The sequence below is a fragment of the Octopus bimaculoides genome, chromosome 7 (assembly GCF_001194135.2).
Source record: "Octopus bimaculoides isolate UCB-OBI-ISO-001 chromosome 7, ASM119413v2, whole genome shotgun sequence".
In the NCBI taxonomy this organism is placed as follows: Eukaryota; Metazoa; Mollusca; class Cephalopoda; order Octopoda; family Octopodidae; genus Octopus; species Octopus bimaculoides.
The window spans coordinates 101382783-101389068 of NC_068987.1; positions in this window are offsets into that span (position 1 = coordinate 101382783).

Here is a 6286-nt window from a genome sequence, read left to right on the forward strand (position 1 = left end):
TATATATATATATATATATATATATATATATATATATATATATATATTGAGATATAGATATTTATATGCATATATTCATGCACACACACGCACATATACAAACATATAAACATATACGAACATACAAACATGCATATATACATACATCTAATATCATAAATACGAAAACTAATTCCTGTGAATCAGTGTGTCACCCTCAGACTCCCGCTCTCTCACTCGTCAAGGATACTCCTACTGTTCCTCATGATGGGGTGAGAGTAATAGAAGACTTAGTGACGGTGAGGGCGATGGCGAAGACTGAGAGAGAGAGAAAGAAAAAAAGAAAGAGAGAGAGAAAGAGAGACAAAGAAATTTAGGGAGAGATGGTGATGGTTTATTAAAAGTAGAAGTAGTGTTAATGGTAGCAGTGGGAGTAATAATAAAAGAGAGACAAAGCGTGGGTATGTTAGAGAAAGTGAGAGATGATGTACAACTTTGTTTAACCATGTCTCTTTGACAGAAATTCCTGTCACCAACATACTGAACACTATCATTTTTGTTTTATTTTTTGCTTACTTTAATATATACATATATATACACACATGTATATATATAAAATACACTTTATTTGAAATATGGTTTCCCCAAAATTAAACCTACCTAATATGATAAATGTGAATGTCAGAGTGCCACTCTTTTTCAACTTTAATAATTTTTTTCTACTGGAAGTACAAAGCCTCACATTTTGGGGGGAAGCGATTAAGTCCATTACATCGACCCAAGTACGTAACTAATACTAATTCTGTAGACCCCGAAAGGATGAAAGGCAAAGTCCACCATGGCAGAATTCGAACTCAAAACCCGCCGGCAGACGAAATACAGCTAAGTAGTTTGCTCGGCGTGCTAACGATTCTGCTAGCTCGCCGCCTTAAAAATAATATCATATCATAATATAATAGAATAAATGTGAATGCCAGTGTGTCAGGGTGTCACACATTTTCAACTTTACTCCTAGAGGCCGTAGCCCAACATATAATAGCATTTTGGAATCAGGCTGACTCCGTGTGTAAATTAAGAATATTCCGGGCCAAATCCGGACCCACAATCCTGAAATTTTGGATTCCCAAGTTTTCATTACTGTGATTGCTTTTGGCTATTTCTTTACGTGACTTTTTGCGACAATTTTTTTTATAAGATGACAATACGTATAACCTAAAAGCTAACCCTGTCAGTTTATTAAAAACCAATACTCAGCTGCCACTTATTCTATCGATCCCGTAAAGATGAACGTCAAAGTCGACCTCGGTGGAATTTGAACTCAGAACGTAACGGCAGACGAAATACCGCTAAGCATTTCGCCCGGCGTGCTAACGTTTCTGCCAGCTCGCCGCCATTGATATGATAAATAATGCCATACCTGCCATCTCCACGATGCCCTCACGCATGAAACGTTTTCATTCGTGAACGATAGAAATTCCCACTTTCATATTTTTAAGACATAGGTTTCAATGTTATGTTTTAAAGTAGTTTAACTTTTGAACTAAACCGAAGACATAATCAAAATCGTTTGCATAAAGAATCAAATTTAGATGCTAGGCTATAAAATAACCTTAACAACTACCTTAATAATAGAATGGAATCGAAGTCATGTGGCGGAATTATTAAGTTTATCCATGAAACTAAAATTTAAAAGTATCGATAAAATATTTATAATTTCTTAAAGTAGATTAGTCTGGCAGAATACATATGGGACTGGACAATTGCAGTATTTAATCGTCCTCGGTTATGAAGTCAATTCCTATGCCAGTATAATTAAATTATATAAACTCTTGTAATATACTACTGTTTAAGAAATAATCGATTATACTCCTGTCGTAATGATTTGTGCCCAGTGAAAATAGAATCGTAGAATGACTGAAAAATATGGTTCTAAAATATTGATAATAGATTCCCAATGTATAAAATGTTACTTGCGAACACGTATTATTAATATTAACAAAAGCTTGCCATCAAGACTGACAGCTATTTTAATCACAGCCTTAAGAATAGGATTAAAATAGCCGAAGTTTTTCATGTCAAGCTTTCTGTCTGTATGATGCTTTCATCTATAACATTTCGAAATTAGTTACTGACAAAATATGGCATGTAGCCATGTTTTTATTTACATTAAGAAAAATGTTGTGATGTTGACATATGAATTTAAAAACTGACGTATACTTTAAAGCATATAAAAAAATGTTTACTTTATGCTCACTACGAAGGGAAAATAACAAACAGCGTACTTAAGCTGTTAACTCAAATGAAAGCGCCAAGGAATTTAAAAAATAACAGAATGTCTTGTTAAATCTTTTAGTAGTCAATTTTTCCCCGTTATGTTTAACTGAGAACCCTTCAAGAGCGGCTTTGATTTTTTTTAATGACATTTTTATGGCTGTTTTCTGAGATCTTTCCATTTCCTCCTTTCGAAATCCATAAAATACATTCCAGTGGAGTACTAATGTTGATCTAAACGACAATATTCTACCCCCATCCACAGATTTATGGCCGTTTGCCTATGTTACAAATGTTTATTATATTTGTTGTTGGTGGTGTTGCCGTTGTTGTTGTTATTGTTGTTGCCATAAACATGTGTTTTCACTTGACTCCGAGGATTTTTGATGTTTTAATGAGTGAAACTAAAGGACAGGTTTCTTGTTTCCGGTAATTCTCAACAGTGAAACAATTGAAACGTGTAGAATATCTACCCCATACTCAAGAAAGAGATCCACAAGGTCCTCCATTTGAGAAGCTACTTTTTTCGAAGGAGATAAAGAAACATAGAAGAAACCTATCTCTTCCTCAAAAACTGGTGAGTTGTCTCACAAAGGGGTTACTTTAATTGTTTTATTAGCAATAAAAAATAAATCCCTTGATGATGTGTGGGACGTTGCAACTTCTTTCGAACGAGAAATAGGATATACGAGGGGGAAGCTGAAAAGTTCATGGCTTTGGGTAAAAGAAAACACAAGAGGATCAGTTACAATTTTATTTACCTAATTCCCTTCTCAGATTCACACATCTACTGCAGCGGTTCTTCAGCTTTTCTAAACCCGTAAAAGATCTCCGGGTTTTGGGACTTCGATCACACCTTTCGTGACAATCTTAAGGCCAGGAACTTGTCAGCACCCCCTCCTATATACGTGCATATATGTTCTTCAAAGCCAAGGATTAAGTGAGACGATAGTTCTAGATGGTTTGCAGCACACCAACCGACAGCCGTTATCGCAATACATAGCTCTTAAGAATTACAGAAATCAAATGTCATTGTTTAAAGTATCCTTTTTATTCAAATAGTCAACCTGCAAAGAATACTCAAGTTAATTAAACAATGTTATTAAAACTACAACAAATGTAAATGCGTTGTGGTAACTAATATTCTATGTTTAAATTTAATTCTTGATTCAAAAGTTAATTATCATATTCACATGAAATCTAAGAATAAGACTTGTATTATATTCTGTCAAATAACGAATGCAATGTAAGCAGATTTTAAAAGGACTCTTATAACAATGGAAATTACTACAGCAAACACCTGTTTCAGTCAAGGAAACAAAAAGCAGTAGTCTGTTATTCAACAAGCAAGAAGGCATGCGTAGAATATTACAAAATAGTCTAACTCATTTTTTTATATACTTCTACAAATACGAGTATGTATGTATTGAAGCTTTCGCACACATTCACACATGTGTGTATACATATGCATATACATGATGGCTGCAACTCGATTTCGAGCAATGACACCGCTTGATTGTTTTCGTAAACATGAGCAGCACGGAGGTAGTAATGATAGGCGTCTCTTGCAGCAGGTGTTCAGGGATATTACTACCTACGCTGACACATTACTTCATTCTGTTGTATCTTTCATTGTTTTACATTTCTCGGCTGCAGTAAGCCAGAGCATGCAAAGTACATACATACATACATACATACATACACACACACATACATACATGTAAACATACATACATACATAAATACATACGTACATACATACATACACACACACATACATACATACATACATACATACATACATATGGTAGCCAATAATTTGGCTCCTGGTAATTTCACACTCGATATTAGAAAAAAGGAGTGGCTGTATGGTAAGTAGCTTGCTTACCAGCCACATGGTGCCGGGTTCAGTCCCACTGCATGGCACCTTGGGCAAGTGTCTTCTACTATAGCCTCGGGCCGACCAAAGCCTTGTGAGTGGATTTGGTAGACGGAAACTGAAAGAAGTCCGTCGTGTATATGTGTGTGTGTGTGTGTGTGTGTGTCCAACATCGCTTGACAACCGATGCTGGTGTGTTTACGTGCTCGTAACCTAGCGGTTTGGTAACACAGACCAATAGAATAAGTACTAGGCTTCCAACGAACAAGTCCTGGGGTCGATTTCCTCGACTAAAGGTGGTGCTCCAGCATGGCCGCTGTCAAATGACTGAAACAAGTAAAAGAGTAAAAGAGAAAAGAGTATTGAATAAAGAAAAGTTAAAAAGTTCAGTAAAACAAAACTATTACTAAAAGCTTCATTAATGATGATGGTTATGAATTATTGCTCATAAAAAAATCCGTCTTATTTTGGGAACTATATCGCTCAATAATTATCTGCAGCCGTTTACTTATATCTTTATACATTTTTTTTTTATTGATCTCGCAGATTTCACCTCGATCAAATTCAACTTTTCTTGGTTGTGCTAAGAGTTTTTTTTTCCTTTTCAATGCAGTAATTAATTTCCATAGATTCGGTTGTATGCAAATTATAGAACTTTGTAGTGCGTTGTTATATCCCTCTAAATGGTTATTAGTGCGAGGCATATCCGATTCTGTTCTAAAACGAACATTCCAAGAATCAATGGGAAACAGAGGAGAAGTTCGTCGTTGTCTAATTCCTCTACCTTGCACGCTTCCTATGTACGATAATTCAAAGTAGGACACATGTTCTTGCGGAAGAACCTCATCATCTACATGATATGTGAATCCATCAATCACATCATCAAAAGGAAAAAAAGCCAACGCTGAAAAATATTTGATTATAACGTGAAACTTAAAGCCAAATTCACATTGTTTTCTGTACATATTTTGAGATAAATGAAAAAGACAGCACTAGATGGAAGCACTACGAAACACAGATAAAATGCTATTAATGCAAGCTTTTTCAAAATTCATCATAACGTTCACAAGGCTCAGTACTTGACGTAATTCATTAAGCTTATTAAAAAGGCGGGTGTAACACTGAACGAACCCACTTCAAATTGAAGCGTGTACCACTGATAAAATATAATTGGGGACCGCTTAACAGTTCCATCATCTGCCCGGTGTTTTACATTCATTAAGCCATCAAGCCCTTTATCAATTGCCAAAACGAGTAATCTGTCTACACCAGTTTCACCACTATCAAACTGCAAGAAAAATTCGCTACTATCAAGGAACTTGTATTCATTGAGTATGTCATAAGCGAATTGACTCTGAGAGATTGGAGGGTCACTTACTTTTGATTGACGCCAGTTCCTTATATTGCGACTTACACACGAAGAGGAGAGCGTGTGAGCCATTTCATTTCCATCAAACTTGTCACAGGCAGTCGCAGTTAATGAACGAGAAGATTCCTGGGAAGCAGCTGCTTGTGCTTTTCGTTCCGGGAAATATTTGCGAACTTCGGATTTTGAAACACATGAACTATGATGATGTTCACCAATGTGGTTAATTATGGTATAATCTTCATCATGTGTCATGATGTGGACTCTCCAGTAAGTCTTAGATCAATCGGCATTTTGCTTCTGCGTTTCATAGATGTAATTCATGTCATTCTCCAGTTTCTTCCTACCGCGGACACGGTTTAAGACGTGAAGCAACGTGTACGTATATTTCGTTTTCGAATAACGAATGAAGCATGGATGGATCACAGATAAACCTGTAAACTCTGTAAGTAAAACACCCAAATGGATGACTGAAATGATACTTTCAGTTAACTTGATTACTCCGTAAATCATCATCACCTTTCAACAACAACAACAACAACAACAACAACAACAACAACAACAACAACAACAACAACAATAATAATAATAATAATAATAATAATAATGATGATAATAATATTTCCACGTTGGAACTCCCCAAGCTTTCAGTCATGCTGTAACATCTCTTATCCTTCACTTGCTCTAGGACGCTGGGTGTGTCTCAGCGAGCGAGTAGGTAACAGACATGTAGGTTAAAGTAAACAACAATAGCAATGAATTTCAACGTTTTATTTTTTTTTTTTTTTTTT